The 13,078-nt window shown below is 39.2% G+C and overlaps 1 protein-coding gene across 3 annotated transcripts in view; it reads right to left on the minus strand.

Annotated features, from left to right (window-relative positions):
• LOC106583664 (protein phosphatase EYA2) overlaps positions 1-11,086 on the minus strand; it is a 54,455-nt gene extending 43,369 nt beyond the window's left edge. For all 3 annotated transcript variants that reach the window (XM_045705385.2, XM_082967681.1, XM_082967680.1), the window contains exon 1: positions 10,635-11,086. The gene's annotated coding sequence lies outside the window, so the exon portion shown is untranslated. The remainder of the gene's footprint in view (positions 1-10,634) is intronic.
• Between the last annotated feature and the right edge of the window lie 1,992 nt (positions 11,087-13,078).

Genomic DNA, 13,078 nt, shown 5'->3' on the forward strand with positions numbered 1-13,078 from the left:
CTCCCCATATTCACTCAGTGTTCCCCTCCTTACACTCCCCATATTCACTCAGTGTTCCCCTCCTTACACTCCCCATATTCACTCAGTGCCCCCTCCCTCCCCTCCCGGTCCCCTCCACACTCCCCATATTCACTCAGTGTTCCCCTCCTTACACTCCCCATATTCACTCAGTGTTCCCCTCCTTACACTCCCCATATTCACTCAGTGTTCCCCTCCTTACACTCCCCATATTCACTCAGGGTTCCCCTCCTCACACTCCCCATATTCACTCAGGGTTCCCCTCCTTACACTCCCCATATTCACTCAGTGTTCCCCTCCTTACACTCCCCATATGCACTCAGTGTTCCCCTCCTTAAACTCCCCATATTCACTCAGTGTTCCCCTCCTCACACTCCCCATATTCACTCAGTGTTCCCCTCCTCACACTCCCCATATTCACTCAGTGTTCCCCTCCTCACACTCCCCATATTCATCCCACACAATAGACCCATTGCTCTTGGCAATCATGGATTACAGTCTACCTGTATTGTGTTCGCCTCTCTCTCTAAAGCCTAAATTAAAGGATAATTGTAGGGTTTATTGGGTAAAGGGTGGCTGCAGAGAGACAGTGAGACACAGTGGTATGATGTTTTGATAACTATGAGATTATAGTAACTCATTATATGGGGATCGTAAATGCTTGTGATAAGTTTTATAACGCATTATAAATGCATCATCGGGTGTTATAATTGCTTTAAGTAAAGTGTTACTAAGGTTTTAAATCAAAAGAGTGTAGTTAGGTTCTGAGAGGTATTTTAAAGGAGAACACTTAGTTTGTTTTATACGTTTTTATTTGATTTGCTCATTAAGATTGAAATAGTTATATTTAAAACCCAAGAAACAAAAACATATTTATATATATATTTTTTAAGCTATTCTTGTTTTAATTATTCATTTAGAATTCTAAAACAATTGTCCCAGCAGACGGAAACTGTGGTCTGACTTCTTTGGTTGCAGCCTGTGGACCGAAGGCTGAAACCTGGAGGCGTTATGCTGGTGGAAAGTTTACACACAGTTCAGTCCAGTTCATTTCAATTCTTTGACTGAGTTGCATTAAACCAGTGTTTTAAAATAATTAAAAAATCACTAATAAATTGACAATTGAATGTGACCTAAACATATCTGCTTTCATGGACATTAGCTGTTCCCAGTAAATAGAACATGAAACCATTATGAACTACTTAATACACTGTTAAGACATCTGGGTTGTGTGTTACCAACCCAAACAAGTGATGCTACCCTAAATTCAATTATCATTTGATTATTGAGAACTATGCTGTAACAGTGTCAGTGCATTACAAGGGACATGATAAAGAATAACGCATAGAAGATAAAACTGTATTCTGGTTGACAGATTGAATCTGAAAATAAAGCGGCATCCTTATAAATGCATATCAGATAAGTACAAAATATGTTGCATTGCAGTTCACGAGTCCCTTTCAAAACACATTATTTTGACTTATTCAAGATATCTGCATGTGCTGCTTAGACAGTCCCAAACTTTTATATTTATCAGGAGTGGATCGATTATATTTATCAGGAGTGGATCCATTATATTTATCAGGAGTGGATCCATTATATTTATCAGCAGTGGATCGATTATAATTATCAGGAGTGGATCCATTATATTTATCAGGAGTGGATCAATTATATTTATCAGGAGTGGATCCATTATATTTATCAAGAGTGGATCAATGATATTTATCAGCAATGGATCCATTATATTTATCAGCAGTGGATCCATTATATTTATCAGGAGTGGATCAATTATATTTATCAGCAGTGGATCCATTATATTTATCAGCAGTGGATCAATGATATTTATCAGCAGTGGATCCATTATGATTTATCAGGAGTGGATCCATTATATTTATCAGGAGTGGATCCATTATATTTATCAGGAGTGGATCCATTATATTTATCAGGAGTGGATCCATTATATTTATCAGGAGTGGATCCATTATATTTATCAGGAGTGGATCCATTATATTTATCAGGAGTGGATCCATTATATTTTTCAGGAGTGGATCCATTATATTTATCAGGAGTGGATCCATTATATTTATCAGGAGTGGATCCATTTGGGCTCCCGAGTGGAGCAGCAGTCTAAGGCACTGCATCTCAGTGCAAGAGGCGGCACCACAGTCCCTGATTCAAATCAAGGCTGTATCACATCCAGCTGTGATTGGGAGTCCTATAGGGCGGCGCACAATTGTCCCAGCATTGTCCGGGTTTGGCCAGGGTAGGCCGTCATTGGAAATAAGAATTTGTTCTTATCTGACTTGCCTAGTTAAAATAATGGTAAATATATACACAGTTGAAGTCGGAAGTTTACATACACCTTAGCCAAATACATTTAAACTCAGTTTTTCATAATTCCTGACATTTAATCCTAGTAAAGATACCCTGTTTTAGGCCAGTTAGGATAACCACTTCAGTTTAAGAATGTGAAATGTCAGAATAATAGAAGAGAGAATGATTTATTTCAGCTTTTATTTCTTTCATCACATTCCCAGTGGGTCAGAAGTATACATACACTCAATTAATATTTGGTAGCATTGCCTGTAAATTGTTCAACTCGTGTCAAACGTTTAGGGTAGCCTTCCACACACTTCCCACAATAAGTTTGGTGAATTTTGGCCCACTCCTCCAGACAGAGCTGGTGTAACTGTGTCAGGTTTGTAGGCCTCCTTGCTCGCACACGCTTTTTCAGTTCTGCCCACACATTTTCTATAGGATTGAGGTCAGGGCATTGTGATGGCCACTCCAATCCCTTTACTTTGATGTCCTTAAGTCATTTTGCCACAACTTTGGAAGTATGCTTGGGGTCATTGTCCATTTGGAAGACCCATTTGCGACCAAGCTTTAACTTCCTGACTGATGTCTTGAGATGTTGCTTCAATATATCCACATAATTTTCCTGCCTCATGATGCCATCTATTTTGTGAAGTACACCAGTCCCTCCTGTAGCAAAGCACCTTCACAACATGATGCTGCCACCCCCGTGCTTCACGGTTGGGATGGTGCTCTTCGGCTTGCAAGCCTCCCTCTTTTTCCTCCAAACATAACAATGGTTATTATGGCCAAACAGTTCTATTTTTGTTTCATCAGATCAGAGGACATTTCTTCAAAAAGTACGATCCTTGTCCCCATGTGCAGTTGCAAACCGTAGTCTGGCTTTTTTATGGCGGTTTTGGAGCAGTGGCTTCTTCTTTGCTGAGCGGCCTTTCAGGTTATCTCGATATAGGACTCGTTTTACTGTGGATATAGATACTTTTGTACCTGTTTCCTCCAGCATCTTCACAATGTCCTTTGCTGTTGTTCTGGGATTGATTTGCACTTTTCGCACCAAAGTATGTTCATCTCTAGGAGACAGAACGCGTCTCCTTCCTGAGTGGTATGACGGCTGCGTGGTCCCATGGTGTTTATACTTGCGTACCATTGTTTGTACAGATGAACGTGGTACCTTCAGGCATTTGGAAATTGTTCCCAAGGATGAACCATACTTGTGGAGGTCTACACTTTTTTTCCTAAGGTCTTGGCTGATTTCTTTTGATTTTCCCATAATGTCAAGCAAAGAGTCTTTGAGTTTGAAGGTAGGCCTTGAAATACATCCACAGGTACACCTCCAATTGACTCAAATGATATCAATTAGCCCATCAGAAGCTTCTAAAGCCATGACATAATTTTCTGGAACTTTCCAAGCAGTTTAAAGGAACGGTCAATTTAGTGTATGTAAACTTCTGACCCACTGGAATTGTGATACAGTGAATTATAAGTGAAATATATTCTGTCTGTAAACAATTGTTGAAAAAATTACACAAAGTAGATGTCCTAACCGACTTGCCAAAACTATAGTTTGTTAACAAGACATTTGTGGAGTGGTTGAGAAATGAGTTTTAATGACTCCAACCTAAGTGTATGTAAACTTCCGACGTCAACTGTATATTACTTTTTTTTCCCAGGACTGGATCCATTGCATTTATCAGGAGTGGATCCATTATATTTATCAGGAGTGGATCCATTATATTTATCAGGAGTGGATCCATTATATTTATCAGGAGTGGATCCATTATATTTATCAGGAGTGGATCCATTATATTTATCAGGAGTGGATCCATTATATTTATCAGGATTGGATCCATTGCATTTATCAGGAGTGGATCCATTATATTTATCAGGAGTGGATCCATTATATTTATCAGGATTGGATCCATTGCATTTATCAGGAGTGGATCCATTATATTTATCAGGATTGGATCCATTGCATTTATCAGGAGTGGATCCATTATATTTATCAGGAGTGGATCCATTATATTTTCAGGAGTGGATCCATTATATTTATCAGGAGTGGATCAATTATATTTATCAGGATTGGATCCATCATTTTTTTTAATTTCACCTTTATTTAACCAGGTAGGCTAGTTGAGAACAAGTTCTCATTTGCAACTGCGACCTGGCCAAGGTAAAGCATAGCAATTCGACACATACAACAACACAGAGTTAAACATCGAATAAACAAAACATACAGTCAATAATACAGTAGAACAAAAGAAAACAAAAAGTCTATATGCAGTGAGTGCAAATGAGGTAAGTTAAGGCAATAAATAGGCCATGGTGGCCAAGTAATTACCTATGTAGCAAATAAACACTGGAATGGTAGATGTGCAGAAATTGATAGTGCAAGTAGAGATACTGGTGTGCAAAGGAGTAAGATAAATAAATAAATACAGTATGGGGATGAGGTAGGTAGATAGATGGGCTGTTTATATTTATCAGGAGTGGATCCATTGCATTCATCAGGAGTGGATCCATTGCATTTATCAGGAGTGGATCCATTGCATTTATCAGGAGTGGATCCACTGCATTTATCAGGAATGGATCCATTATATTTATCAGGAGTGGATCCATTGCATTTATCAGGAGTGGATCCATTATATTTATCAGGAGTGGATCCATTGCATTTATCAGGAGTGGATCCATTATATTTATCAGGAGTGGATCCATTATATTTATCAGGAGTGGATCCATTATATTTATTAGGAGTGGATCCATTGCATTCATCAGGAGTGGATCCATTATATTTACCAGGAGTGAATCCATTGCATTCATCAGGAGTGGATCCATTATATTTATCAGGAGTGGATCCATTATATTTATCAGGAGTGGATCCATTATATTTATTAGGAGTGGATCCATTGCATTCATCAGGAGTGGATCCATTATATTTACCAGGAGTGAATCCATTACATTCATCAGGAGTGGATCCATTATATTTACCAGGAGTGAATCCATTGCATTCATCAGGAGTGGATCCATTATATTTTCAGGGGTGGATCCATTGCATTTATCAGAAGTGTATCCACTGCATTTATCAGGAGTGGGTCCATCGGTAAGATAAAGTCAGGAAGAGCAGAGCTTCCTATGAAAATATTTATCATTCCACGAACCTTTGGCTATAGAGGAGTTTGGATTTAATTTGTGTTTTCTTAAGAGGGGGTGCCTCGCGGTACAGGATGGGGAATTCTCCTCGATCCAGGACTTTAGGCTCCTGCTTATTCACGATTTATTAGACTCAAGTAATAGGAACCATGAAGGGAGAGGGTTCCGCGAAGCAGAAGGCTGTTCTAAAAATGGGGCCTAATGTTATTAAGATACGAAACACCGTGTTAAATCAAACCCCCCAGCACAAACTGCCTTCGGTTTGTGGTCCACTTTTTTTTCATTCCCCAAATGTTATTTGTGGGGGTAGAAATTCAGATAGGGATCAGGTTTCTGATGATTTATATTCAGTCTTTTGCTTCGATAAAAAAACGGTGGTTGATGCAGTGTTTGCTCCACAAGTATATTTCAGATAATTGACTTGGATAGAGAATATTTGGATACAATTGGGAAAAAGAGTTAATATGAGTCCTATTTCATTAGATTAATACTTGGTTGTTTTCTGAAATACAAAATGGTGGGTTGTAATCTAGCTGCCAATGCAGTTTCATGGAAAATAAACACAAACAGAGATGGATTTGCTCAAAACAATTATATTTGATAGATATGAAATGAATACTCTTCCTGGGTCTAAACCACATGCCTGTAGGCTTATAGGAAGGAGGGCATCATTGAGTACAATTTTAGCCAATATAACTGAATGATACTATCTTCAGTTAACTGAATAAGTTAAGTACTGTACTATCACAGTCGGCCGGTAGCCTAGCGGTTAGAGAGGCAAGCCAGAACCTGGAGGATTGCCAGGTTGGAGCCCGGGTCCGACGTGAAAAACCTGTTGGTAAATGAGCTGGCAACCTAAGGGTTGCTGGTATCAAATCCTAGATGCTGTTGTGCCCTTGAGCAAGGCACATAACCCCCCACAACAGCTGCCCAGTGTGGCAGCCACCCGCACCTCTCCAAAAACCTCTGTGTGTCTTTCAGAGGGGTTGGGTTAAAAGCAAAAGGCATATTTTGATTGGACTGTATGTGTCTTTCAGAGGGGGTGGGTATTTTTGGTTGGACTGTATGTGTCTTTCAGAGGGGTTGGGTATTTTTGGTTGGACTGTATGTGTCTTTCAGAGGGGTTGGGTATTTTTGGTTGGACTGTATGTGTCTTTCAGAGGGGGTGGGTATTTTTGGTTGGACTGTTTGTGTCTTTCAGAGGGGGTGGGTATTTTTGGTTGGACTGTATGTGTCTTTCAGAGGGGGTGGGTATTTTTGGTTGGACTGTATGTGTCTTTCAGAGGGGTTGGGTATTTTTGGTTGGACTGTTTGTGTCTTTCAGAGGGGTTGGGTATTTTTGGTTGGACTGTATGTGTCTTTCAGAGGGGGTGGGTATTTTTGGTTGGACTGTATGTGTCTTTCAGAGGGGGTGGGTATTTTTGGTTGGACTGTATGTGTCTTTCAGAGGGGTTGGGTATTTTTGGTTGGACTGTATGTGTCTTTCAGAGGGGTTGGGTATTTTTGGTTGGACTGTATGTGTCTTTCAGAGGGGTTGGGTATTTTTGGTTGGACTGTATGTGTCTTTCAGAGGGGTTGGGTATTTTTGGTTGGACTGTATGTGTCTTTCAGAGGGGTTGGGTATTTTTGGTTGGACTGTGTGTGTCTTTCAGAGGGGGTTGGGTATTTTTGGTTGGACTGTATGTGTCTTTCAGAGGGGGTGGGTATTTTTGGTTGGACTGTATGTGTCTTTCAGAGGGGTTGGGTATTTTTGGTTGGACTGTTTGTGTCTTTCAGAGGGGTTGGGTATTTTTGGTTGGACTGTATGTGTCTTTCAGAGGGGTTGGGTATTTTTGGTTGGACTGTATGTGTCTTTCAGAGGGGGTGGGTATTTTTGGTTGGACTGTGTGTGTCTTTCAGAGGGGGTGGGTATTTTTGGTTGGACTGTATGTGTCTTTCAGAGGGGTTGGGTATTTTTGGTTGGACTGTATGTGTCTTTCAGAGGGGGTTGGGTATTTTTGGTTGGACTGTATGTGTCTTTCAGAGGGGGTGGGTATTTTTGGTTGGACTGTATGTGTCTTTCAGAGGGGGTGGGTATTTTTGGTTGGACTGTTTGTGTCTTTCAGAGGGGTTGGGTATTTTTGGTTGGACTGTGTGTGTCTTTCAGAGGGGTTGGGTATTTTTGGTTGGACTGTATGTGTCTTTCAGAGGGGTTGGGTATTTTTGGTTGGACTGTATGTGTCTTTCAGAGGGGTTGGGTATTTTTGGTTGGACTGTATGTGTCTTTCAGAGGGGTTGGGTATTTTTGGTTGGACTGTGTGTGTCTTTCAGAGGGGTTGGGTATTTTTGGTTGGACTGTATGTGTCTTTCAGAGGGGGTGGGTATTTTTGGTTGGACTGTTTGTGTCTTTCAGAGGGGTTGGGTATTTTTGGTTGGACTGTATGTGTCTTTCAGAGGGGGTGGGTATTTTTGGTTGGACTGTATGTGTCTTTCAGAGGGGGTGGGTATTTTTGGTTGGACTGTGTGTGTCTTTCAGAGGGGGTGGGTATTTTTGGTTGGACTGTATGTGTCTTTCAGAGGGGGTGGGTATTTTTGGTTGGACTGTATGTGCGATCGACCAATAAAGTGATCTCAATATTATATGTTAGTATATCAATTAAAGATACAAAGGTCAATAAATATATGATCAATAAATGTATCATTATTTTAATAGCTTTCCTATATGTCTTATGGAAATGTATGTATTGTAATATTTGATCACCTCAACAATTCAAGTAAATGAATGTCCATATGCAAGTGATGACTGAACATTTCTCACATGCACTATTAGGCGTGGAGCAAAATGTCAATGGAACTCTTGTCTGCATTTCTCAGACACAAAATAATGCTTTTGTTATTTTTTGTGCTCCGAGCAAGAAGGAGAGATCCAGACTGAACGCTTCTGAACGAAGCTGTCGTGATCTACGAGTGTTTAAAGGTGATTGGAATGGCTACCAAAACACAGAGGGCCATTTTAGATCGGAGCTATGAAGGGGTCCTTGAGAAATATGAATACCTGTCTTTGGAAAAATCCATAGTGTGGTTCCCTTAAATTACTTAATTAGTTTCCTGGCAAGAAAAATGCCTCCATGATTAGGTGTATTCTTCAGTACTTAGGCCAAGCACAAGTGTTGAAAGGATTCAACTGCCACCAAGGAAAATAAAGAGCTTTAAAGAAGTAGGACCGAATGGTATACTCCCCCAACACTACCCTTAGTATAGAGACAGACAATTTACTCCAACAAACACACACGTACGCACGCGCACGCACTTCACACACACACACACACACACACACACACACACACACACACACACACACACACACACACACACACACACACACACACACACACACACACACCCACACACACACACACAAACACACACAAACTAAGTGATTTGGTGTAAATAAAACGTATGGAAAAATGTATAGTTTCAAATCAGTAGATGGATAACACACACAGAGCCAGGTTCCTTGGACTGTAACTGCTACCATGGAGTAAAAAGGTTATGTTGTTTAAAAAATAGATTTTACTCAAACGGGGTCTCAACTTACTATCGAGTGTTAGAATAGCAGAATACACAAGGTGCAATTTCATCAGTTTTTCTCTTCTTATGCCAGTCACTGACAGTCACTCAAAGCCATGTCAGATAACCATTTTGTGATTGGTAAATTAGTTTAGCCAGCTATCGAAACTTGTAGTAATCATGGTTAAATTACTGCCATGGGCCCCCATTGATTTTGTTAGTCACTCGCACCCAGATATCATATTAAACGACTGCAACCATTTCTCTCCACCACATGGCAAAATGTATGGAATTGCAAGGAATTAGATGTTAAACTACACATTTTTCTCTCTACCCTTTTCAAAATGAGTAGAATTGCATAAAATTAGATATAAAATTGCTAAATCTTCTCTCAGACCCATGGCACAACGGGTAGAATTGCAGCAAACTTGCTTAGCTAAAAGGCTAGGGCTCAGACTGCATGTGTGGGTATGGATGTGGGTACACAGACCCGCGAGCCACTGCGGCCCCTCGTGATGACTTCCAATTTTCTGAAGTAGGCACAGTGATGCCGAAACGTTGGTGATTTACCCAATAAATGACTGGGAGTTTAAATATGGAGTGTGGGACTCTCTTTGTTTATTTTTATAGTTCTGATTTTTTTGTGGCCATCAAAGTTGCCCATCCCTGCTCTAGCCTATAATATACAACGACAATAATATAATTATATTGATCAGAACTAATTTAAATTCTCATAATGTTGTTGAAATGATAGACATAACAAATATAGGTCTAGGTCTACTCTATGAGCTATGCTGTCAAGTAGGTGTTGTGTGAGCTTTAACCTGCAGTGCAATGTATTTCAAAAAGTTTCCAAATGAGGAAACTAGCTTACTGTACTTGTACTGTACATTCTGATTGGAAATAGAATTGAAATGTCTTTGTCTGACAGGCTCCTTTATTATATGCATAGTAGTTTACTGCAATGCAAACTTCTAATAATCATTAAAAAAAAATGTAAATACATGTAGGAGGAAGGAAACTTCTGATAATAATTTAAAAAAATGTAAATACATGTAGGAGAAAGGAAACTTCTGATAAGAAACATCAGTCACTCTCCGATATACTGTAGCCAAATTCATATGCTGTGAATTTAGTTTTCAAGCAGGTAGGCAGTAGGCTGGCCTGAGTGATGAAGTCAAATGGGTATTGGTGATATTTACTAAAGAAAGATCCTAAAAATACTATGCAATTTTACCAATAATGTTCAAAATGAAGTTTTATGGGAACTGAAGTGGCCTACATAGTCGGTCAGTTGAAACGGCTATGAGATGTTTAACAGAGCCGATGGTTTAGGCCCAGAACCAACCAATATTATGAGTATCATCATTTGTAGATGTATTGCCCCGCTCTGGTAAACTATTGTTTGAAAAACAATACAGGCCTAATTTAACTTCAGTTGAACTTTTTCTGTAGCATTGTATCCTATAACCTATAATGATAATTCAAGTGCTCAAAAAATCGATTACTGCACACAGAATGAACACAGGCTATTCATTTTTCTGAACAAGCAATAATACTTTTGAAAAGCAATATGATATTCATACTCATATGAATCCACTTACCATGATTTAGGTCGAAAGAAAATCCGGTAGTTGTTCAACACTGTTCTCTCTCCATATGGCGTAGCGTGTTCAAATCTCTATAGCAAAACGTTTCTACAGATGAAACTGGAACGTTCAATAGTCAAACTCAATGCACGATAAGTCTTTACTCACTGTGGATGCCTATTTATTATTCTTCAAAGTGATGATGACTGCAGATTTTAGAAATGTGTGCGCACTTAGTTTGGATTTCTTGAATGTTCGTCTACTACGGTCTAATAAACCGAAATGACAGCTTTCCAGCGAATCTAAGGCTGCGTTTTCATCCGAAACATTGAACCCGTTTCTCGATTAGTGTTTCATACACCTTCAGGAGCGCGTGTTTGCTTTGGCGCTGGTAAGGAAGTGATGATAAGGGTAAATGAAAAAATGTTGGTTCCTCCTCCTGAGGGTTTTCTCAATACCCGCGAGCCGAGTGCTGTACAGTGTGTGTGTGTGTGTGTGTGTGTGTGTGTGTGTGTGATCCCGCGCGCGCTTGTGCTATTACGCAGGAGTTGCTTTCAATTGGCTCTCTATATTCTTCAGTTAACAAAATAACTCAGGCGGAGTTGAGCTCTTCCTCTATCGCTTTATCTCACCTTTGTATCTTTGTTTGGTAAAGAATGCCTCTCTCGACCGTTGTTTACACAAAGACGACGAGAATCTCACACGCTTAGGGCTTCTCTGGAAGTCTGTTACGGTGTTGACATTATGTGTGGATGAATCATTTATTCTAATGACCCTAGGGTATCGACTGGTTTCTAAAGGTCCTTAATGTGGGTCTATTTTCATATCTCTTAGGCCTATACGTATACCCACTATAGTGTGTGTTCACAATAATTGGTTTATACATGTCCATGCATATTAAAATAACAACTTGAAGCACTTTAATAATACTTTATTGCCTTATAAACGTGTCTTTCATAGCACCTTATAGAATATAACATTATTTACCTTCCTAAAGAAATGTGAAGTACAGTCACACTTCAATATAAAGCATATTAAAGGCTTAATTAAGCCTTCATAAACCCATTATAAGGCCTACCTAAATGCTTCTAGAATAATTTGTTAATGTCATTATAGGGTGGCACTAGGCCTACCCATCATATCATCCTGTGTATGTTAATTAACAAATTATTTGCTACCTCATGAAGGCCTTATGAAGGCTTAATGAAGGCTTCATTAGGCCTTTTGAAGATATATTTCATTCAACGTGTGACCGTTGCAGTTTAATAATGCTCTGTAACAGCATATAACAATGTACTTATAAGGCAATATAACACCTCATAAAAAATGTGCTGTTATTATATACCTTAATGTTTAAAAATAAATGGTCAAACAATAAATAATGCTTTACACTATTAATGTTATTTGCTAACGGTTTATTAAACCCTTACTAAATGTGTCTTATTTGAAATGACACAAATACACTATCCCCACTGTCAATTAGTTTTGGTATGCACTGTAAAGAAAATATCATAGCTGGCTGTATCTTGACTGTGGTTAAATGGGCAATCCGAGATTAATTGGGACGTATATTTCTTGATTTATACAGCCATTGATTCTTGAAGAACATACCTTCCAAATGTTTCATTATTACGTCAAGTTTTAAAGAAAATAATAACATATTGACTGAATGTAAACATTTGCAAGTGGAAAGTCTCAAATAAATATTTCTCAACCAATATTGTATAATGTAAAAATTCAATCAATAGTCTGGGCATTTATGTGCTTCAATCAGGGCTCTACTTGATGTGTGTGAGGGGCCCCCCACCTTGCGGCACATTTTTTTAGTGGTACCCTCTTGACAGTGGAGAGAAAAAAAGTCGTTTTAAGTAAATTTCCTGCAATTCTGTACATTTTGCCATGGGGCATAGAGAAAATGTTGCAATTTTAAAGCACATTTACTGCAATTCTATAATCATTTTGCCATGGGGCGGAGAGACATTTTTGTAGTTTTAAAGCAAATTTCCTGCAATTCTATACATTGTACCATGACTTATGCCATGTTAATATGTTATCTGAGTGAGAATTACTAACAAAATCAATATGGGCCCCCTGGAAGTCGAGCCGGTTGCTATTCGATCATGATTACTACAAGTCTAGACAAAAAATTGTTAGCTTACATGGCTAATTTAGTGGCTGTCGGTAACTGACATAACAAGAGAAAATCTGCTGATGCCCAACCAAGTTTAGAAATTGCACCTGGTGTATTTTACTGTTCTTACTCTCAATAGTAATATATATTAAAACATTGGTTAGTGGGCCCCCTAACAGCCGGGGGCCCTAAGTGACTGTTTGTGAGACAGGCTTCTTTCTGAGCCAGGCGTCTACTTCCTTCCTTACCCCCCACCCCACCTTGCAGTGTCGCCCTCTTCTGATCCACCTGATCCACCATGTTTTACTTTTTCACTTTTTCACTTATC

The sequence above is a fragment of the Salmo salar genome, chromosome 22, assembly GCF_965601325.2.
Source record: "Salmo salar chromosome 22, fSalSal1, whole genome shotgun sequence".
In the NCBI taxonomy this organism is placed as follows: domain Eukaryota; kingdom Metazoa; phylum Chordata; class Actinopteri; order Salmoniformes; family Salmonidae; genus Salmo; species Salmo salar.